General features: G+C 48.6%; 1 protein-coding gene and 1 long non-coding RNA gene across 3 annotated transcripts in view; one reads left to right on the forward strand and one right to left on the reverse strand.

Moving 5' to 3' along the window:
* Nucleotides 1–23,874, forward strand: part of ELFN1 (extracellular leucine rich repeat and fibronectin type III domain containing 1) — a 103,175-nt gene that overhangs the window by 47,687 nt on the left and 31,614 nt on the right. For both annotated transcript variants that reach the window (XM_068207069.1, XM_068207068.1), the window contains exon 3: nt 9,960–10,094. The gene's annotated coding sequence lies outside the window, so the exon portion shown is untranslated. The remainder of the gene's footprint in view (nt 1–9,959; nt 10,095–23,874) is intronic.
* On the reverse strand, nt 16,070–19,713 carry LOC137483372 (uncharacterized). Its single transcript, XR_011004443.1, has 2 exons — nt 19,159–19,713; nt 16,070–17,668 (listed from the first exon to the last, which is right to left on the reverse strand). It is a non-coding gene; the product is annotated as an uncharacterized lncRNA (long non-coding RNA).

Consider the following 23,874-nt stretch of genomic DNA (forward strand, 5'->3'; position numbering starts at 1 on the left):
AGAGAAACCAAGTCGAAAAGGAGAAACCAAGCATTGGTATCTGTCCTGCTGGAGTGTCATATTGTTAAATGAACCTGTTCAATTCACAGGAGGGTAATCTATATCACTTAGGCTCTAAGAATCCTCTGTGTTCCATGTTTCTGGATAGACAGATGGACGCTCCCTTTGCATGCCTGAGTTACTTTTGGTATCACACCGTGAACTGAAGGTCTTGCTCTGCCTTGTGTTGAACACATTCCCATGAGCACTGCGAATAGCCTGTTAAATATGGATGATCCATCTTGTTTTTCCAGATGAGTCAAGAAAAAATGCTGGGAATTTTTTTTTTGACAGTTGTAAGCCAATTGGTGTAGAAAGCTAAAGTCTCCAAGGCATTTCCCTGGCCCCCAAGGAACCCCTCGGCTTCCAGCCATGGGCTTTTTGTCATCAGCTGCATCCCGTTCCTGGCAGCAGCACACCCCAGGAAAGAGCACAAATCTCTCTCCTGGTGAATTAACACTCACAACTTTTCATTGATTTTATCCCCAATCTTCCTCCACATTTGTTGGCTTTGGAGAAGGGTCCTGACATACTTTTTGCAATTTGTGTGCCCTTCTCAGAACCAGCTGCAACATTTCCTTTGGAAAGCTGTATATGGATGGCAGCCTGGCCTTCCTCTCGTGACTTCTCCTGCCATTTAGTTCCCTATTTGTTCTTCTCATGCTGATCTTTGAAACAGCAATATCTGGTCTTCCTTTAGAGCTCCTGATTCCTGACTTCTGGGTTTTGCACAGATGACTTGTCCCATGTTATATAGCAGGAGTGGAATCTGGAGAGGTTTTGGCAGGATGGCTGTAGGAGGTAGCTTCAATGGCTCTAAGATCTAAAACCTGAGCTGGCACTAAGAACTTGGTCTTCTGAGAGGACTAAAACTGGCTCCCACTGAAGTCATGGAAGGTAATAATCTCATTTATTTATGGAAGACTTATAGCAAGAAACCTCCTAGAACACAGTAGGATTATTTTTGCAGTGTGGGTCATTAGTGACCCTGGACTATGGCAAAACAGAGACATGAAACCTTCTGTCTGCAAAATAGCTCTCCAGGTTGTAAGGAAACCCTTAAAATTGCAATACATGGCTATTCAAGACTGGGAAGATGGGTAGAAGAATAGAGGTGGTGTCTCAGAAATAATTTGGTAATTTGGAGAAGCTTGGAATTGCTAATCTCAGGAAAACCCAAGCTCAGTAAAAGGCTTGGTCTTTTAGGAAGACTGCCTTGAGAGTTGCACACAGTTGAGAGACCAGTCCCTGCTTTCCTCCTAGGACTGCAAAATTACAACTTTCAGGTCACACTTAAAAAGCAATTGGATATAATCTGTACCTTTTGCATGACATAAAAGAACTAGATGAGATAATCAGGCACCAGCAGGTCCTCAGGTCTTTTTTAAATACTGAGATCACTCCAGGGTATACTTATCATGATTTCCCCTCCTGCATCTCCTGTCTGCCGAGGGAACTGCTTCTCTTGTGTCTGTTCACTGTAGGTGTTGGCCAAGTGCTCCCAACCTACCACCATTACTGGCACAACTTGAATTGTCTTCTCTGGTGAAGCACTCCCCGTTTCAGCACTAGAAAGGTGAAGTGTCTAGGCCAAGTTCATCATCCAGACTCCTCAGTCAGTGGAGAAAGTTGAACACCTCCAGAGTGTAATTCATCCCATCCAAAAATAGATGTTTAAGACAGGAAGAATGAATCACTCTCTGGGGGTTGGTGCACGTCTCTCTGTTCACTGATGATAAAAGAAGTCTAGACAATTACCTTAACCTAGACATCCAGCTGTAAGACACCTTCAGCTGCATGAGATCGAGCTGTGCTTTCAGGTCCCTAAGGACTGATTTCCACCCCCCTGTTCAAATGGGAAGCAGTTGTGATTTCACAGCAGCTTTCAAGCTGAAGTCACTGACAATCAGAATCTCAGTGAGCCACGTATGGCAGTTTTACCATAACTGAATAGCTTTTTAATGAAAGGGTTTTTTACCCTCAGTCCCATCTGGGAGTTATCCATGGGAAGTTGATGGTGTTTTGAGGAATATTTCTTTCTATTACTTGCTGAACCATTGCCACCATTAAATATTGCTGCATAATTTCCTCCCAAGGAGTCTGTTGCATGTAGATAATATTCAAAATGTGGTCCCCATTGATTACTTTGATTGAACACATGCCACACATGATGTTCTCCAAGAGCAGGAGCGCAGCTCTTCAGATGGTGCTTGCAAACACTCTCATTTATGAGTTCATTTCTCGTGGTCTGAAATTCATCTCTCATCTTCTCTCTTGCCTTCCATGAGCTCATTTGTTAAAGTATTTGGGGAGAGGCAGACAGGGAAAGGCAATGGATGGCTGCAGAAGGCAACAGAGCACCAAGATCATAAGAAGCATCCACAGAGCCCTGGAGAAGGAAATCACAGTGGAGGCAGCTGAGAGGAGGGAAAGCCTCCAGCACTGGACAACCAAAGAGCTGGAGTTGCCAGTTCCCAGTCCACCACTGCAGTTCCTCACTGCCCACCTTGCCCCATGGAGGTGACCAGTACAGAAGCAAAGCTGGCAGAGCAATCCAAGGTTCTTGGATATTGGCTGCTCCCCTTTCCAGCCCAGCACTTAGAGCAAAGCCACCTTCAGCTGGTGTTCCCATGGAGAGACCAGGGAGCAGGGGCCAGCACAGCCCAGCTCCAGCCCTGTGTGGTTTTCCTTGCCCCCAGGACAGTGGTTCCTGTTGCCACTGGTTGCAGAGCAGATAGGTGAGGATGATGATGTCCCCAAGGGGACAAAAGGTTCCCTAGCAGAGGTGGGCAGATGTGTTACTCCACAGGCAGGGTGAACTGATGGAGAGGAGACTTCAGGGTGCCAATCTGTGATCCTAAAGCTTCCATCCCAGACAGGTTAAAAGGTTTGGAAACTACACAGCTTTGGCATCTCTGCAGAGAAGAACATCTCAGCTTGCCTTGAAATATGTCAAGATTTAATTCCATTGACTTTCACTTTTAAATTATTTTTTGCCCTTACTCTTTTAAAAGTTCAATTTAACATGGAAGTGTTGTATTTTTCAACATGGAAGTGTTGTATTTTCTTCAAGGAAAATACTTGGAAAACATATTGACCAATATGGTTCATGGAAAACATTCCTTTTTTCAAGATGTCTTTTGTCTCTCTCTTTTGGAAGATGGCAGGAAGTTTGGATGAAGCCTGAAATGTTTGGGGTTCTTTTGTTTGTTTGTTTTGTTTTGTTTGTTTATTGGTTTGGTTTTGTTTTTGTTGTTTGCATGTGTATGTGAATTTTCTAGTTGCCAGAAAAAGTAATTTGCCCAGTGATGTTACAGGTGCCTCTTTGCTTCCCCTGCCAAGACATCTGCCCACTGCTGCCTGCAGGAGCCCTCAGTGGAGTCCAAGCCGAAGCAGTGGATGTGATTCTCTCAGGGATTTCCTTGCTTCATCCCTCGCTGTGTCAGAGCTGAACACATCCTGCCAAGATTCAAGCAAAATATTCCAGAAAAGGTTGAGATATTCACCGAGCTCAAACTACTGTACAAGAAGTACCCTGGAGCAAAAACAGAGCTGCGAGACACCGTCACACCGAGTCGCTTCCTCCACCCCGGCAGGCACCATGCCATACCAGACAAACTCCTCCAGATAGGATCCAGGCAGAGATGTTTGCTTAACACAGCAGCTCTTTGAAAAGGCAAATAAATGGACAGTGAAGCTACACAGACGTGTCACTGTGCAGCGATTTCCGTTTAGCATTTACGTTTAGTGCCAGGAAACCCTGACTCATGAATATGAAATCAGAAGGAAAGGAAGAAAGCAGTTGTTCATTATTAGAGCTTCGAATTGGGCATGTGGTGGAAATTAGCATTAAAAAACATGCAGGTTAAAAAGAGAGGTGCTGGCTCTGATGGTCCAGGAGGCTTGAAGAGCCTGGCTCTTCAACCAGGGGATGTGCTTTTGTGGGGGCCTCTCTGCTCTCAGGCTTTGCCCATGGGGAGTTGCTGCTAGAGAAGAGCCCTGGAGCTCAAGGTTACCATCATGAGCCTCTTGCTCATTTTGAAGAGGGGGAAAGCAGGTCCTGAATATTCTTGGAAATCCTCCAAATTTACCTTGAGGTAATGGTGAGGGAAGGCAGGGAAGAAGAGCCTCTTAATTACCAGAAATAAGAGAAATAACTGAGAGGAACCTCCAAGAAAACAGATCAACCTTGGATAGAAACCCTGAGGTCCCTAAAGGAAGCTCACCTTTAATGAGACTCAGTGGGGTAAAAATGAAGGAACCCACAGCCCTGATGCTTCTGCAGGTGAGATATGCCTCTCTCTGCCCCTCACCTGCATTCTAGAGCTGAGAAAAGCTTCTGTGAGCCTGGGGTGAACGTGGCTCCCTTCAACAGAAGCTATCTTCCTTCCAGACAAAGATATATTCTACACTTATTTCTACACATATTTCACCTTGAGAGAGCTGAGCTTGTTCTGCCAAGGAGGAATGTGGGTCAGAATCATAGAATATCCTGAGCTGGAAGGAGTCCAGAAGGGTCATTGAGTCCAGCTCCTGATCCTGCACAAGTTGACCAACCCCAAGAATCACACCAGGCACCTGAGAGTCATCCAAACTTTTCTTGAATTCTGGTAGGCTTGGTGCTGCAGCCGCTTCCCTGGGGAGCCTGTTCCAGTGCCCAAACACCCTCTGGGTACACAACCTCTTCCTAATGTCTCTAAGAAGAGTGATGCTATTGCAGCAAATATTTTTGATGGTACTGGGAAGGAAGAAGCAAATAAAGACATTGCTGCAGGCTGGCAAGGGCTTGTTTTCCAAAGCAGCTCCTTGCTTCAAACCCTGGGAGCAGCTCAAGGCAGCAAGGAAGTGTGTCATCCCCTCCAGTGCCTTCATCTGAGGCCGCCCAGCTGTGCTGTATAAGTACCCCTCCGTTTCCTTGCATTTTGGTAATTCCAGTGCCCTTAAAATACAAGGAGAGCTAATCTGTCAGTGAGGGGCACAGCAGCTTGCAGTAATAGCAAAGCATTCGGCTGATACCCCTGGCCTGGAGGGTGCAAGGTGCCAGGCAGGGGTTGGACAATGGGCTGGGTGGGCAAGTGCCCACAGGACCGGACAGATCTGCCAGGGTGCTCCTCACCCAAAAGTCCCCCTCTGCCCTCAGTGACAGCACTGGATCATGGTTGTTTTGCAGAGGCAGGCTTTGCCCCAAGGCCAGGCCATGGGAAGCTGCTGGCAGGGCTCTGCTCCACCCCATGCAGCTATGACAGCTTCGGAGAGTTGTTAGCAAGCAAGGCGCGCTTGACGTGAATAATTAAAATACCTGCTGTGCTTTTAAATCGTTCAGAGCCAGCCTTGGAGCTGCATGTGTGAGCCATGGCTGCTGTCTGTGGAGGAGGCCAGAGGAAAGAGGAGGGCTGATATCCAGTGGAAAATTCAGGGCTTGATGCTGCTTCTGGCAGGAGGAGGGATGATGCTGGCAGCTTCCAGAGGGATGCAGGCAGTCCCTGCTCCTGAGGGAGACTGGAGGCTGACACAGCTCTCCTTGCTGATGAACAGACATCACAGCACAGAACTCTCCAAAGTCTCCTCTCTGCCAAAAATTTGAGCAGCAGTGGAGCTCAGCACCCACCCTTCCAGCTGCCCCAGGGCTCTCATGCTGGTTCAGCTCTCCAAACCTGTGGGACGAGGACGTGGAGCAGGGGAACAGGGACAGCCCCACAGCCTTGGGTGTCCATCAGCACTGGCAGTGTGGGGCTCCTCAGTTGAGCACACACAGGTGGGCTCTGGGCAGGATGCACTGTCTTTTGTAAAGATTTCCCCAAGATATCAATTAGACACTGAAATCAAAACAGTTTCTGCATGAACAACTAACAAAGAGTTCCCTGCAGTCTCTCAGCAGCCGGAGTCCTTCTGTTCCTACCCCCAGCTGCCAGAGTTTGTATCAGAATAGCACTGAAGGGCCCTGTGCCCCAGCACGGAGGAGCTTCATTGAACAGGGGAAGATATCAAACACTGTGGCTGTGTCAGTGCTGCTGGAGCGTAGAGCTGTAAATCATCTCTTCTCATGAAAAAAATGGCTTTCTGGGCAGGGGATGGAGGGAAAAATGACATTCCCCATGAGTTAGTTTCAGATTGAATTAAACCATTGTTTGACCATAGATCTATATCTTTTATATATATGTATTTATATGTATTTTGCTGTGGAGACCCTGGACAATTCCAATTTGGGGTCACTGTGCAATGATTTTTTTTTAAGCTTTTTTTTTTTTTCACAGCTTTGCCATGATTACCTCCAGGGCAGGTAAAAGCAAAGTTTTTGAGATGGGGGAAAAAAAAATCTGTTTGGGGACTGGCATGGTGAGGAGACAGAGACAGCTGTGTGCTGACAGCTTTGCAACAGTCTGTGAACATCATCCTGATGTTTGGCCTGTTCCCTGGTCCCATGTGGGGTGTGGGAGCTGCCACCTGCACCCTTTTCCTTTGGCCCTTTGCCCATGAAAGGCCAGGGCTCCTGAGCTGAAGATGAACAAATTAGTCTTCTTCTCCCCCATTGCAGAATGTTATCCATCTAAATTATTTCCTTTAATTTAGAGCCATGTAGAGTTTGAAAAGCCCTTCAAGTTCACTTGGGCTGATGAATTGGTAATTGAGTGTACCTGGATGTCAGTGCTGGCTCTGCCTCTCTCTGCATTTGTATCAGCCCGTGTTTGTTTTCTCCAGCTGTAAATCACTCAGAACTTGGAGAGGCTTTTATCAAATCCTGCTAGAAGCCAGTCGTTCTCCCTTTCACAAACACATTGCTAATGCCACGTGGAACCCACTGGCTTTGCTGTTCATTTAAAAACAATGAGGATGGTATTAAATGGGAAGAAAAAAACCTTAGCAACGAGGGAGAAGGAGGAGGAAAAGAATTGCTCCTGTTTCTCTGGAGTTTGCTCCTTTGGTCTAATGTCTGTCCCACTGATCTCCTCATATGCTCTGCTTTGAGAGCCTGATTTATTGCTCCACAGTCCCTAATCCCCCTGGGTGTTACAGCACACGTTGTTCTCAGCTTCTTCAGCCACCAGCAGGTTGGCTCCCAGCCTTGGTCCAGCCTCACCAGTGCTTCCACCTCCTGTGCCCCTTTCTCCCCAGCCCTGGCCAGCACTGGGCATGGAGAGATAAGCAGGTGGTTTTAAGGGTTTAAGGGAGTCAGGGTCATCATCCTAAAGTCTCCAGGTTCTCCAGTGTGTCCTTGGTGAATAGCTCTCCAGTGGCGTTGACGATACCTGGCTGTCTCCATCAGTTACAGAGGGACCACAGCTGGCTCCCTTCCCACATTGCCCATATCCATGGCTCAGTCCAGTAAATGTGCTCCAGCCCTGACAGATTTGGCAAAAGGGAATTTCAAACAAGAGAGGTAACAGTCCCGGTTCGCATTTCTTGGAGCTGCTCTGATCCCTCACCCAGTGAAAGGACTGAAGGAGCAGCACCATGTGTCTGGCATAACCCATCCACCCAGCCTGTGCTTGATTGTAGATTTTTTCAATGAGCTGTTACTTTGCTATTTGCTTAGTGGAAAAAACCAGCAAGTTATAACCGTTGACAAAGAGACATGAGGACTTCGCAATCTGTGTGTGAATGTTTTGTGAGCATAAAATGAAGATTGCCAAACAATTATTCATTAGGAATTGTTCATTCAGCTCTAATTGCTTGGGTCTAACTGTTATTAGAAGGACTGTGTGACACCTTTGTAATATGCAGTTAAGGTCAGAAAAATGCTGGTAGAAATTACTTCATGTTAAGTCAAGCTTTTCTTTGGGTGTAAGGGGGCTATTCCTGCTTAGCTTAGGAAGAGCAGTAAATGATGCTGCCTGGCTTCTTGATGGGCCTATGCAGCCCAGTTAGCTAATGGAGGGTGTTTGGTGCCTTATTGACTCCCCTTTCTCTGTGGAAGGAGTAATTAAATTCACCTGCAGAATCCCCGTCTTCTCATGCGTGGCAGTGTGTAACTTCCCTGCATCTCAGCTAACTAGATTAGAGATTACTCATGCTGATGAGAAAGCACCAGCTAGAAAGGGCCTGGCTTGGCTTTCAGATCCCAGCTGTTATTTGCAGGACTTATGCTTAGGAAAAGCATCACTTTCTTTTGTTTTGCTTCTAACCTGATAACCTTTGTCTGGAAACCCAGAGGAGCCAGCGCCAGGGAGCCCCACTGTCTGTCTTCCAGCAGCATTTTCTGAAATGGAACAGTACTTTAAAGTCTCGCCAGCTCAGCCTTTCACTTCACAGAATATGTGCCTGTCTCTAAAATACCAGCTTATTTTTCCTTACCCCCATAATATTCCCATCCAACATTCACTCTCCTGGAAATCACCAATCCAACATTCACATACCTGCATTCAAACACCTGTTATTGTTCTTGTGCTACTGCTCTTCTCCTTCCAATTTAGAGATTATATTTCACGACTGACCTCCATCTACCTATTGCCGCCCCGTGACACTTCACCCTTGTCTGCCTGATTGATTAGTCTATTATGCTCTGTACTCTTCCTGATGACTTACAGATTGCCCAGTATCTGTCACAGGCTTCCTTTTGTTCTCTAATATTCTTGGAGTTTTGGAACACCCTCCGGCTGCCATTCTCTCTCCATATTCCCTGGTCACCACCTGCCTCTCTTATGAATGTCTAGTTTGGAAAAATGACAAGAAATCTTTTGCAAAATGAACCCCTACCTGCTGTGAGTTCACACATATGCTGGTAAAACGCACTTCTAAGACACTGTCATTTTCAATGGGGCTCTTTATTTTCTTTGCACAATTTGGAGGTATAAAAATGTCACTAGATCAGGCTGTGATCAGTGACATGGCTTGGAAGGCAGCTTTCCCCAGGAAATTTCCTCACCTGCATAAGTCAATGAAGCAGTGACAGAGAGGGAGCAATGTTGTGTTTAATGGTGTGGGGGGTAGGAGGGTTCTGCGTCTGCTGGGGGAGAGGTCTGGGACGTGTCCCAGATCCATCCATCTCCCTGTGCTTGTCAGAGGTTGTCCAGCTCTCTGATATTGTTCCAGGCTTGTCCCAGCTCTGTCCATCACTCTGACATTTAATTAACTGCCCCATTCTCCTGGATCTTGCACCGGATTTGTGTTGTCTTTCTGAAATACCTCTTAGGTCATGTCTGAATGTTACTAACAGGAGGAGTAACAAAATGGTAGTCACCAATATTGCTATTATTGTTACTGTGTAGATGACAATAAAACAAGACATGGAATATCACAAAGATGAGTACTGTTACACTCAGTGTCACTTCTTCTTGCTGTACTGGTTGTTTGGCATCACAGGTGAGCAGGAGCTGACAGTATTGGGAAGCAGAGAGCGCCCTGGCCAGCCAGGCATCCAAAAGTAATAGAAAAACAATGAAGGTGTGGGAGCTGACCACTGAGAGCAATAAAATCACACTTAATATTTCAAAAGACATTTATGAGACTGATCTTCAGGTATAACAAGGATTATTAAACTTATTAAAACCTACACATGCAGGGTGGCTGATGCTGGTGGTGGCAGTGGCTCCTTACTCCTCCAGGAGCTCTGCATTGATGTTTCATACCATCTGCCCTGGGCATGCCCAGAGCTATCCATCTTCCCTGCGTCGTTTTCCATCTTTGTCTGGAATTTGTCCCATTCTTTTTACTTCAGTCCCAGGTCCCCTTCCAGCATTTCTCACAGTCCCAGATCCACTGGATTTCTTTTCCCTTTTAGTTACTCTGTTGAGCAGCTGCTCTCATTTGGACCTCTCTGTGGTCTTCTTCCCCTTCACCTCTGATCCCTGTGTCTCTGTGTTTGATCCATGGCTTAAGCAGCTGTTCTGTCCCTGGGATGGCTCAGTATTAATCAAGCCATCAATCAATCTTTTTCCCCTTTGCTGAAAATCCCTCTTATGCTTTCTCTTTTATCCTTGCAGTTTAAATACTGGGCTTGGTGACCACCTCGTGGGATCCTGAATGCAGTGTCCAGTGTGCCTCCCAGCTCCTGAGGACAACAACTAGGAGACATTCAGGACTGTGGCTGGGACCAGCAGTGACACACAGGCTCAGAGGTGAGGGGTGGCCTTGTCCATGGCATCTCTGGAGTGAGAGGAGTAGCTGGTGTGAGACAGCTGCCTGTGGGAGAGAGCCAGCATGATGGAGCAGGTCTTCCTGGAGAGGGCTGAGTGCTGGGAAATGCTCCCCAGGAGTGGGTGGTGAAGGGCAGCCTCATGGCACTCATTCCCCGTAGGAAAGAGCGTGATGCAGACACGACAGCGAGCCAGGGTTGTGTTTCTCACATTGCTGACCATGGGGTGGTTCCTGGTGGGACTCTTCTCCGAGTGCTGACCTTCCTGGGGAATCCCTGAGCAGCTGAGCTGTGCCTGCTGCACTCCTGACAGCGTGGCAGGAGTGAGACTTATCATGGTTGCATATTTAATTTTAATTTTTTAAAAGGTTGAATTCACGTTCTTCTTTTGATATTTAGGGAATAAAGAAAAAGCACATTATTCCCCTGCAGATGAGAAGTGCAGTGCATGCCTCCATCCCAACTTCTACAAAATTCTGTTTTACAAAGCAGAAAAAGAATATCAGGTTCATGTTGGAGCTGTAGCTCAGTTTTCTAAGACCAGATTTTGCCCCATGTTCTCTGTTCAAATGACTGGCTGTGCTGGGCACTTTGAAATTTTCTCTCTCTTCCTCATCTCCACCTTGACATTATGAAAAGGGTTTTCATCAATCCATTGAAAGAAGGAGATAACTTTTGTATAAAAGTGCACAGTTGACAGGGTTGAGGTTTTGGGTAGTATTTTTTTACACTGTTATTATTTAAAAGATGCTTTCTAAGAGGACAAAAGGGAATAGCTTAATGGAAACAAATTTCTGTAGCAAAATGTGCAGCTGGATAAAAAAAGATTATTTCTGTTATTGCTTGGTTAGACAGGTGAATTTTGAATTTGAGTACAAAAGGTGTTAAAAAGTGTGCCTTAACTTCTCTTCAGTGTGCTGTTGAGATTGAAAAGAATAATTTTTGGTGAAAAACTTTTCTCTGAGCCTCTATTTCCAGCATTGTCAAATCTTTAGCGGCGGCCTTTTCCCACAGCTATTATCATGTTTTCACCTTTTCTTCTTCCATCTCATTTGTCCTTTTTTGAAGAAAATGTAGTGCTGGTGAAAGGCGGGCAGGTCTGTGGGCTGGCAGTGATCTGGAAGGGAGGGACAGCAGAGTTGGAGGCACATAGGCATGTCTGGAAGCCAGACCAGACCAGGGATGCACTCCCAGGGAAAGATGGACAGCCTGGCCTGGGGGAAGTAATTTTGAAAGCATCTACAAGCCTACAGCCCTTAAGACCACCTTTCAAAATGACTTTTAACCAATTAGGAACCTAAGCATCAATGAAGATAAGCAGAACTTAGGTGCTCAGGTCCCTTGGGGCAGACACAAATATCTCAGCAATGCAGACAGATAGACAGTTTGCCTGTCCAGATGGATCCAGACCCAGAGCCAGGCAATGAATTACAAATATAAGTGCCAAAACAGCAGGCTTGGGACACAAAGGATAAAAGACAGTTGTGTTATTTGAGCTGATAAGCTCTGCATCTCGTCTGGAAGATGCTGGCATCAAAGGCTCCTGCAGGGATTTCACAATGGAGTGTTACACCATCCAGCACTGAGCAACCTAAGATGTAAAATGGGCCTTGCAGAGAAAGCTTCATGCCTGCCACAAAGGAGCAGAATTAGGGTTTGTTTTGAGAACTATTAGGCTGAATAATTTGTGATTGATCTCCGTGGACACTGTGAGATACTGCTCCCAGCAGAGCAGTGATTGCCATTAGTGTCTCAGCTCCCTGCCTTTTTCCTCCTTTTTCTCCCCAGCCTTTGCAAGGGCTGGGTCAAACGCTTCCCAGGCAGCATGAGCAATATTTCCTCCTTTTTTGGTAATCATTGTCCCTTCTATTCATTCCTCAGAAGCCTTTTCACAAGCAAGAGGTATTTTCAAGGGTTGTAAGCATTCATCTCAATGTACATTTTTATGCCTATTCTCCTTGGAAGAGCTGGAGAACCAGTTTACTTTATTAGACCAAATGAAAGGAGCTTATGGAGGTAGCCTTTTGCAGGAGGTCAGGGAGCTAGAGAGACCTCTGAGAGTGCTACGGAATTTCTTGCAGGAGCTGAAAAGTAGCTTTTGCTGTTTAGACTGGTGCTGTTCTTCCTTGCATTGTGCTGGCCCTGTTTCCAACACTGAGTGCTGAGGACTTCTACGTGGTCCCATCAGTGGTCCAGCCACGAAGGCTTAGGAGCAGTAACAACTGTAAGTACCTTGGACTGGCAAGCCTGGAGGTAGCCAGGCTCACAGCACTGGGTTGCTCTGCCAGGGAGGAGGTGCCCAGAGGGCTCTGGTGAAGGTTCCCACCATGGGGAGCCCCAGCCAGCCCAGCCCAGGCCACACCCGACTGTGCAAAGCCTTCTCCAAGCAGCTTGATGCAGTGAGCAGATGACTAAAACCCGTCTCCTGGGCAATTCACTTCATTCATCAATTAAATTGTTTGCTGTGAACGCTTTGGCCCCATCCAGCTCCAGGATTTCAGCCTTGTAATTTTGCTGGCAGAGGACAGCGGTGCCATGTCCGTGAAATCTGCCTGCCAACTGCTTCCCCTGCTAAGCATTTTCTAGGCTAACGATCCCAAAAACCTTGCCAGCAGCCCCAGCTCTGTCCCTTTCAGGGCAAGCCACTCATTTAAACGTGAGCACATCTAAATGACTCCATCTGCTAAGTGATGTTGGTAAAGAAAAGATTATAGCAGGAGTTAGTGCTGTGTCCTCGGGTTGTAACCCTGTTATAAAATGGGCTGGGAGAGCAAGGAGACTGTGAGGAGCTGAGGCTCAAAACCACCTGGGTGACTGTCAGCTTGATTTATTTTCTTGCTCATTAGATAAATTAGAAAACTGGCAAAAGAAATCATCTCCCGCTCTCAGCTGCTTGGTAACCTGCCACGTGGCCCGAGATGCCAGCTGCAGGAAGATGCAACTCCTTCCCACTCCCCTGGCCCCTCTCCCCAGGGACACAGGATGGGACTTGGGTCTGCTTGTGGCACACATCTCAATCATCCTGCCACCCTAAACCACCTCATTGACCCATCTGGCCGATTGCTGGCAACCACTAGAGTTTCACTTTTCTCTAATACCGTTGATTTTTGAATAGCAGCTATTTTCTAGGTGAAAACAGCAGCACCAAGTATTGCTTTTGAACACTGGCTTTGACCTCAGAACTGCTTGTCACCCTCATTTCACAAATCAGACCAGCTAAAGCAAAATAACCTGGTTTGTGGCTGTATCATCAGGCAGGACCTGCTGCGCTTCAGAGATGTTGTTCAACACTTTGATCTTGTGGCTTGTGACCAGTCTGCCTTCATCAGCTCTCCCCCTTGCTTATGGACCAGACTAACTTTATCTGTCAGAAGGATGAAGCTTAATGGTCAGACTTGATTTAAATCCTTGGGTAAACGTCACTGTCCAGGAGGTTAGGCTCCATTTACAGCACCTTCTAACCTAAAAACTCACAGAAATATTCAGCCTACATAACCAAATGTTAAATTTGGACCATTTAAGCCATCTTCAGTACCTTTAGCTGTGTCTGATGCACTCCTGTAGTGCAAAATGAGGCCACTGTTATACACATTGTATTTATACACGAGGAAAAGCTTCCAGCCAGGATGAGCTATTAAGAGACTGCAATGCATTTCTCAGCCAACGTGGAGGAATCCCCGCTGCAAACAGATGCTGAAACCGGGGGAGAGCCAGGGCAGGAGCTCCTGGGAAGGAGACCTGGGGGTTCCCAGCACTGCTGTGCCAGTGCAAGGGGGTGGGGGGGCAATACCCACCCTGTGAATGATGGTTGGAGCAGATTTCCTCTGCTGTCGGTGCCCTTCTTCTGCCCGTGGCACTTGTGCACTGCCTGCACAGGATCCTTGTCACCCTGTCCCTGGCCAGCATCGGGACACACGTGTCCCGGTGGCTCAGGCCCCTGCCAGCTGTGTGCCCATGTGTACAAACGCTGCCTGGGGCTAATTCCTTCCTGTCATATGCAAGGAATCGGCTTACTGCCCGGAGCTCCGATTACTCTTAGCCTGCATGATGCTGGCCGCATCCTGAAATTACCCGGATTTTTTCAAAATCCAGGGGATGGCTTGGACTCACCTGACTGCCCGTGAGCAAACTCCAGCCCTGCTTTCAACCCCAGCAGGTTTGAGGGGTTGCGAGTCAGTGCAGAAATCGGGGCATGTGGTTTGAACCTCCAAATGCACCTGGTGGGAAGTGCCTGGGTGTGATGCCCAATCCACCTGAAATACCTGATGGAGTCCCACATGGAGCGACACCAGCAGCCCCTTCCCAGCCTCTGTGCGGAGCTGATTGCTCAGGCAGACTCACCTGCTGGGATTCTGGCAGATAACATGCCTCTGAAACGGCCAGCCAGGGAGAGAGGCTGTCAAGCAGAACATGGAGTGGAATGTTTGGCTGCCGGGATTAAGCTGCGAGTCCCACCTGTCTGCTGTGTGATATGTGGCACTGCACCCTCCACCCGCCACCGCTCCCCATTCCCCATCACTGCCTGCCAAGCCCACCCTGCTTGGAAATTCGAGTGGGGAAATCAAAGTCCTTCTCCACCCACTCCTGCTGTGCCTCTCAGCCACTGACATTAACACCGAACTGGCTGACATTAGCTTTGAATGGATTTTAATAACCCCCCTGTGAGCCTGAATTACCCACACAGCGTGAGGGCCACTGTGAGTGTGGAGATCTGGTGATGAGCAGGGCATCAGGGCCAGACCAGCTCCCCAGGCTGTAGACACAGGACCAGACCCACTCCAGGAGTTGCAGTGGCTTCTGCCAGTGGCAGCTGCTGGTGTGGAGGCCTGCCGGTTGCCCGGCCTCTGGAGAGCTGCTGCTCTGGCACCTGCTGCCGACAAATGTCCTGCCACCAGCAGCTCTGCAAGGGGCTGATGAGCTTCCCATCCCACTGGGGATGCTGGGATGCTGGTCCAGGTGTCTACCTCCATGGGATGTTCTCCCGTCTGGGGTATGGTATGGCTGCTGCAGGGTGGTGAGAACCCCCAGTGCCATCAGTGAGAGCCTCCCCAGTCCTTACCAGTGCATGACATAAAAGAGCAGCCTTGGTTTAGCTGCCTCTGTGCATGGGATGCTAAATGAGATCATGCCTGGCCCAGCTGGGAGTCCGGACTAGTGTATGAAAATCTAGCAAGAAGATTAAAAGGTGTCCCCAGGCAGAAGAGGGTATTTATCCCTTCCTTTGTGGCTGAGATGCACATGGCGTAGGAGTCACAGGGACAGTGACCTCCCCTGGGCACCTGCACGTGGGCAGCGCCGTGTCCCCACGGGGACTGGTCTTGGGGACAAGACACTGACCAGAAAAGCTCCTTCTGAGATAGAGGTGGATACATCCAATCTCCCCTCCTGCACCTGGAAAGGGCTTCCTGCCCTGCATCTTCACTGCCAGCCCTGCAGCTCCTCTGCAAAGGGAAAACCCCTCCTTTTCCTTTTCTTTTACAAGAGGGAAAGCTAAAAGAGATGGTCAGGTGGTTCTCACTTCTTCTGGAGTATGCAGCGCCTGGAAACACACTCTGAAGTTACTTTTCCTCAATTAAAGCTCACAAGATCTGAGCAAGGGATGCAGCTTTCTTGTCCAGTCACAAAATCACATCACCATTTGGGTGGAGAGTGATGATTTCTAGTTGCCATTGAAACCCACAGATATTTCCAATATGGAAACAGGAACATCCACAGGGATATGGACAGGAGATCTCAACTGGGGTGGGCCAGCAGCTTCTCCAAGTAGGGCTCTACAGGGGCCGTGAAATCATAGGCACTTGCAAGAACTGAGTACTGATAACAACCCCTGCAAAAAAGCCCATGATAATGATTGACTTATATTTAAGAGGCTCCTTCATACTAAGTAAATGCAAATAGTTTACTCAGAAAATATTTCCCACTAAGATCTTTTCTACATAAAATGCTAACAGATTGAGATTATGACTCTAATGATTATTTTTATTGCTGGTTTACATTTAAATGGCATATATTTCCCCCTACTGTTCTCTCTTTGGGTTAAATCAATAAAACATATTAAGAAGGTTCTTCCTCTAAGATTCCTCCTTCTCTTCTCTCTGTCTCATCTCCACTGGTGCCCTTTTTATCCACCCACCACCAGAGATTTTTCAGAGCTGCCTCCACGATATTGGTGCCAAGGATTTGAACATCCCCTTTGACAGAATGGAGTGAATCCTGTCTTTGCTGAAATGAGGGACTACAGAGGAACTCCCGTGCTGTTCCTCTTCCTCTTCTTGGGCTGTATTGCAAGGAGATGGAGTTGGAGCCTCTTTTAACATAGAAGCTATACCTGTCTATACTCCTGTACCTCCTCAGCTATGGAAGCTCTTGTGCTCCTTCAAGCACTGGCTGTGCCTCACCGAGGAGGTGCTGGATTTCTGTTTGGAGAGGAATTATCCTGGTATATATGCAGTGAAAACCATTAAGACTCTGACCTTTAAATTGGGCTTCTTCCTGCTCATGTAGGGAGGAGGTGGGTTGAGTGCCCAAATCTTATTCATTTTTATGACAAATCCCTCACACAGAGGCTTTGAATTGCTCAGCATTAATGCAATTTGCCTCCCTCTGCTGCAGCTTGGCCTTGCTGTGCAGGGGATGTCTCTGCTTCCCTCTCACAGTGACAGACCCTATAGATTTGCTCCATAACTACCATGCCCAGGTCCCATTGTGTATGGATTTGTGAGCTTAAGGCAGTGCTAACACAGGGATCTCCATGCTCCTTAATCAGTATCACTGACCTTTCTTTCCTTCATTACTCTCAGCGTCACTTTTTTCCCTCCAGCTTAATTTGCATAGGTCTCATGTTATCCATGTTTTTGCTTTGTGCCTGTTATCCCATTACCCTGGATAATCAAAGTTGGCTGTAATGGAAACAGCAGAAACAATTTGCTTACCCTTCTATTACAAGATATTCCCTTTACTAAGTCTGAGAATACCTGCAGTTCTGTGGTAATGCTAATTAACTGTGCATACATATAGAAAGTAAAGCAAAGGGCACCGGGATCCTTTGGGATGGTGGGGATTAAAGAAAGATGAGATATTATTCTCCTCTTTCCCTGTGCTTCGCTGTCCCTCCCCTCAATGGAAATTGCTTTGCACTTAGAGAATAAAATGTAATACATGGTGGAGGAGTCACTGACTGCAGAGAGAGGCAGTTAGAAGGAGCAGAGTTCTCTCTGCTAGAAAACCCACTATGGAAACAGTGATCCTCCCTGATGTCTTGCTTCTTGTCTATTCCCGGACTGGGGCCTTTTCCCCATGCAGGTCCCCCTGCCTTGAGCGCAGTGCTGATTCCTGGGGGCCACAGCTATCCCCCAGAGCAGAGCTCCAGCAAAATATGGGTGGAAAACCACCTGCCCAGCCTCAAGGATTGGTTGGAATAGTGTCTGTAAATGAATGCCCGTGGCAATGCAGGGTACCTGCTGTTGGAAGTGGCTGTTGTGTCCATCAGGATGCTCACGTATCCTTCACTCTTCTTGGGTGGCTGAGGCAGCAGCAGCTTCAGAGCAGGTGAAAGGCCTGGGGAGAGTAAGAAAGATGGTAATGAAAAAAGAAAGGTCATCAGGAGAGGGGAGACTGTCCCAGCCATCTCTCTTCATTTTGCACTGCACAGTGCCTCTGCCCATCCATGAAGGCACGTGGGGCAATCTCCCACCATTAGTGAGCAGCATCTTCTGAAAGTCCCTCATGAGGCTCTCCTGTGTGTCAGCTAAACCAAGAGTGACTGACACTGCCAGGCATGCGTGGAGGACTGCTGAGCTCTCCATGCAGGAGAAATCCCACTCAAGTCCACCCACCAGCTCCTTGCTGATTTCCCCAGCTCCTCTCCAGCAGCATGGACAGACCACCTCACTGCACCCCTGTGGAGCATCTTGGACTGGCCCTGACACACTGGGCCCCTGGGTATGGACCCTGTGCTCCAGCAGGGTGGTTAGGCAGCCCTTGCTCTACTCCTGCCCCTGAAATTGTGAGGGAGATGTTATTTGTGCTCTGATAACCACAGAACCTTTGATGCAATACTCATGTTTGGGATTTTACCACATCTCTCATCCTCCAGGTCTGTCAAGGAGCTTTATGCAGCCATGACTCAGAGAGAGGCATCAGTGGAGAGAGTCTGTAGATACAGCCAGCAGCTGTCATGTGGAGGGCTTTAATAATGTATATGCAGGCATATATGCATGACCTATGAGCTCAGGACCCTCCCTGCCTGAATGGCACCAACTCCTGTAAAAGATCCCTGCACCATGCCCTGGCTCTGGCCATGCCAGAGGGCTGGGATTACACAGGCATCACACACATCTGTCCGAGGTAAATGGGCAATAAAAGGGCTGATAGGAGCGAGTCTTGGTGCTGCAAGTCTGTCCTGTTCTGCTGGAGCAATGTAATAACTCTTTCCCTGTCACTGAAACCTCCAGTGCTTGCTGCTCACCATCACCCTGTGGGTGGTTTTAGGACTGTGGGTACGACAGTGCCTCGCTCTGCTCACAAACCTGACGTTGTGTAAGATGCTTTGAAACTGCCCCCATGGTATTCATCATTTAAAGCAACCCAGGTTGTTGGTACAGAGGGCTTTTAAGGTGCTTGGGTGAGGCCAAAGGGATTTTCAACCAACTGCACACCAAGGGCCTGAACAGAGCCATGCTGTGCCTTGCAGGTGCATTATCCCAGCAGAGAGCTCAGTCCTGAAACACTTGAGCCTCAGCAGAGGTGAGGATGCTCAGATTTGAGTGCTGGCTGAAGTCAGTCCCAAAGTCCAGCCCAGGCATCTGAGATATTTTGGTTTTGATTAGGTAGCACAAGCTCTAAGTGGAAAAATGGGTTTAAAAATGAAAATACAAGTTTGACTTGTAGAAGGGATGCTTGGCATTGAACATGGAACTGTGTATCACTATGATCAGTTGGGAATTTCTTGCTGACTTTACATAGCTGAGTCAAAGGTAAACTTCCTATTAACTTCCCTGAGCGACTCTATAATGATTTGACCCTTAAAATTAAAGATTTGCAGTTACCAACTCCAGCATAGCTGTGCTGGTGGAGTTCAAGAAGTACGTGGAAACAGCCAGCAGCTGTTGCACTCAGCACTGTTCTGTCTCCTCAACTCCTGACATCATTTGGGGGAAAAAAAAAAGGCAAAGTTTGAATTCACGGGTTTTGTTTCTCTGCAGTTCAAAGGATACAAGAGCCTGGTTTTTAATTGGCACTGAGTTCTCCCAGCTGGTGCACAGGGCAGTCCTGGGACTGACACCCAGCCAGGCAGGAGGAGCAGCTGAGGGGGGGAGGCTGTTTGAAGTCCTGGGTGCCTGCCACCCATCTGCAGGGACTCAGAACTCTCCTTGCTACATCTGGGGGCAGAGGAGCGTTGCTTCATTTCTGATCATTAATGCATTGGTCTCTTTGTTTTCTTTCCACTGATCTTCTCTGTGCACAGTCCAGGGAGAGCCACATATACTGAGTGGTTTGTGCTGGAGATCACAGTGCAGAGATAACAAAGCTGTTTTCTTACCCTTGTTTCCTCACAGTGCAGCTCAGCCTGGTCCCACGTCTGTGCCCAGCCCCAGGGCAGGAGCCTTGCCCTGCAGGAGTGGGCTGCATGTCCCTGCAGAGAGAATGAGTATCCCAGGCTGTGCACACCCTCACCTTATCCCCAGCACCTTGGCCAAGTGGCATTCAGCAGCGCTGCCACACAGAGCCCGTGGAGTGCAGGAGCTGCTGGGGTGGAGGGGGTGTCAGCCAGGAATGGAGGGGTTGACTTTGTTCGGGAAGGCCTGGGGTGCCTCAGTGAGAGTCACAAGCCCTCTGACAAGGGTCACAGGGTGTCTGTGGCACTCTGCAGTGACACCTGGAGCACAGACTTACTTCAAGCACAGCTGGGGTGGGGAGCGGTGACCTGCTTCAATAGGCACTGTTATCTTCCACTCCAATGAGACTTGAAAATCCCCTGTTGACTGAGATCTAACCAAAGCATCTTTCCAGGCCTTTTTCTCCTCTCTCCAGGAGCAAGAAGGCTCTGTGGCTTCTACAGGCAGTGCACCTCCCATTGATGATTTCCTTAATGCTTAGAAAGGGGTCCCACCTGCTTCTCTCTGCAGGTTCAGCATCACTCTCACCTTTCTGGTTGCCTGCTTTTCTTGACCTCACCTCTCCTTGGCGAGCTGGCTGATGGCTTTGCATGCTGCGGACTTCTTCACCCCTCTGTCTTTTCTGCTCATTTGTGGTTTGACCTCAGGAAAGCACCATTACAGGTGCTCTCTGCTCTGTGCTCATTGTGCTCCATGCTCATACCTGCTTTGCCCTAGGTGCCTTTATCATTTCCACCAGCACAGTCTCAGTAAATCCTGTGCAAGACAAAAACCTCAGCAAAGCTTTGTCACTCCACGTAGCTCACGCCAAGCTGGAGATGTCAGTCCCAAAAGCTCAGTGGGGTGGATATACTTATTGCTAGAAAGCTTTATATTTACCATGGCCTTTCCGACATTACAGTAAATGCATTTCAGAGCCCAAGAAGTATAAAAATAAACGGCAAGAAAATCAAGACAGCTAATTAGCCAAAGGTTACTGCTGGCTCTGTGACTGTCAGCCCTTTTGAAGTTCTCCTTTACACAGGCAGATGTGTGTGCAATGCTGCTGCTCCTTTGAATAAATGTCTTGGTTTTCAGAGTGGCTTCATATCTGGATGTGACTGAACACATGTGAGGCCTGTCACAGCGAGCCTGGGCAGGATAATCAGCATCCTTTAACCCTGCTCTTCTCCAGTACTGAAGAGCCCCTCATCCTGGGGAGTGGCTGATCTGTGCTGTGCTGCCTCCCAGCCCCTTGTGAGCGGGGTGAGCTGGGAGGTGAGGAGGGGCCAGAGAGGTGCCTGTCTGTACAGACAGCCCTCTGTCCTGGACCTGCTCCTTCCCCTCTGTGTCCCTGCCCTCTGTCCTGTGGCCAAAGGCTGCTGAGGGTTGCACTGCTCATCCAGGGTTTGGATGGTGCCATTGGAGTGCAGCTCTGTGGGGATGAGGAGCCTGGGAAGTGCTGGAGCACATGCCCCAGCATATCACCCCACATGTCCATCGTTCCTCAGTATCCAATATTCTCCTGAGGGTGAGCATCTTGTATGGAGCTGTGGGTACACCATATGGGACAAGAGGAAGGGGAGTGGGGGTCCTGGCTGAGCTGAGAGCTGAGGGAGGGATGTGAGTGCCATGCCAGAGGAGAGAGGCTGAGCTGGTCATGGCAGTGGTCCTGGTGGACTTTGGTACCGGGTCCAGAGGAGTGTTTTGCTCATGTTTGGGCAGGAGAACCCTGGAGCAGTGATGGAGTTTGAGCCATGTCCCTTGAGCCCAGCCATCCCCTGGCCACAAGCTGTGTGAGCTTTCTCTCCCTGTGCTCTGAACTGCTCCACACAGGGATCAGAGTTTGGGCACAATGACCACAGGAACCACCAGCATCATCTGTGCTGTCCTCTCACTTCTCCTCTCAAGTTTTCCTGCTTTCCTTGTTCCGCTTTCTTTGGGCTCCATTTCCCCTAGGAGAATCCTTTTTGCAGCTCCCTCTTCCCTCTCTGCCAGTTTCTCCTGTCTCCTGCTCGCAGCTCGTGCCGAGTGTCATGTGTCTGCTCAGCATCGCTCCTCCTGGAACGTTAATTTGCTGCTCATTTCCTTACAGACTTTACACCACGAGTTGGGGCTTTATGTGCATGTGTGTGTGTGATTCAATTAAACTAAACACAATAAAATCAGGGAAAACAGAGGGAGACACAGACAGATAGCAATTCCCTGCTCTCTGAGGGCTAAGCTTGTCTGCCTGTGAGCTCGGCCCCAGCATGGCTTTCTGATGTTGCCACATGGATTTGCTTGTAGCAGCTCTCTGGATCTCATGCTTGGGGTTTCCATCCCTCTGCTGGGACCCTGGCACAGCAGCTGCTTCTTCTCTGCTGTCAGAAATTGGGGCTGCTTCACCACATGAGGTGAACCTTGCAGGAGCTGAGTGTTCATTTTGAATAAGCCCTGAAATGCTGAGGCATCTCTTAATACTCAGCCTCCTCCATCTCTCCTTTCTGCTTCTACAGCTCAGTCCCAGCAACCCTCAAGATCCTCCAAGCCAGCAACTTCCTTACCCCCCATCCTGCTCTAGCTGTCTGGGGTGGCAGATTCCGCCTGTGCTAGGACCAAGCTTTCTCCCATATCACACTTTTCCCTTGCAGTGCAACCTGAAAAGCAGCAGCTGTGCTGTGCAGGGCTTTGCCTGGCTGGTGAGCTTCCCTTCCACTGCTCTGTGCCCCTCTCTGCCATGCCCTTCCCTCGCTCACCTCCTTCCTACCCTGTTTTCCTTCCCCCTTTCCCCTCTAATCCATTCATACTGTGAACAGATGCTTTCTTAGCATCCTTTGCTCCCTGGCAGGTTTCTCACCTCTCCGCATGCACGCGGCCGTGGGTGTCTCTCTCTCCTGGAGAGCCTGTTCCTGCTCAGCCTCCTGAGCCTGTTCCTGCTCACCCAGCCCTGGCTGGCTCCCTGGCTCTGCACATTTATTCTGTGAATCCAGCCTCTTCCCCCGGGTGTGCCGTTGGGCTGCAAATCTGACGCCTAAAGTGGGTCAGTGCAAGTGGAAGGAGGTGGTCCCAGGAAGGGCAGAGAGAGAGCAGGCATGAGAGGCAGCCCCTGCCAGATTACAGGGCGGGTGGTAGAGGAGCAGATGCTCTTAAAAAGTGAAAATTTCAGGGGTTTTTAAAATGCACATAAAATGTGATTAACAAAATCCTGGCACTCAGTGCCCTCAACTTAGGAAAAAACATTGACAGCAGAAGGGACCCCCCCCTTTTCCTGACAGCAGCCCTCACCACACAGAGCCCTCCTGGGGATGTGAAAGGTCTCACTGCACCATTTCCCTGGGTTTAACACCCCTCTGAAGTCCTAGGAGGGGTCTTGTGCTGCTGAAAGGGAAAGATTCCCAAGGAGGGCATCCCTGATGAATGCATTAAGGCTTGTGCTTGTTCAACAGGGTAATTGCATCTTGCCCAGACACCCACCAGCCACTCTCAGAGTGGGCTCCAAAAACATTGCAGAGAGATGCTCCATGCTTCAAACCTTTGCTCTCTGTCCCCTCCATGTAACCTCAGAGCTCCTTCTTTCACAATGCAGGGCTCTTCCTAGTCCCAAAGGGCAATCTTTACCTCTGCTTGATCCAGTGCTTCATGGAACAGCAGGAAGAGGTGCCACTCCCCATCCTCTGTGTCATGGCAGTGCTGGTGGCTATGGGTGACACTGTCCCTGACTCCTGTCTCCCTGCATGCCCAGCAGAGGCAGGATGGATATAATGACACATCTCACTTCAGCTTTGGCTCCTGGCTTCCACAGCCTGAGACTGTGCCATCACTTAGACTGTGTGGACCTTCTTGCTGAGCAAAGTCTAAGGATGGAGCCAATGTTCCTGGTGTGCAAGAGAAGGGAAGGAGCTGCCTTGTGGAGCAGCTCCAACTTCCTCCTAAGTTTGACCAACACCTCCACATGGGGACCCCTGGTTCCCAAGCTATTGTCCTCATGGACCACATGTGTCCACAGCACAAAAATAATTTTTAGCTGACAGCAGTACTGCAGCATTTCCTGTGCATGCAGCCAATGCACCTGGAGCCATTCCCAGATGTCTCTCCTCATTAATGCCCCCTTAGCAATTTTCTGAGGACCAGCATCCATCTCCAGCATTAAAAACAGTTCCTTCCTCTTTGATTTATGGATATTAA

This window comes from Anomalospiza imberbis, chromosome 16 (genome assembly GCF_031753505.1).
Source record: "Anomalospiza imberbis isolate Cuckoo-Finch-1a 21T00152 chromosome 16, ASM3175350v1, whole genome shotgun sequence".
NCBI lineage: Eukaryota > Metazoa > Chordata > Aves > Passeriformes > Viduidae > Anomalospiza > Anomalospiza imberbis.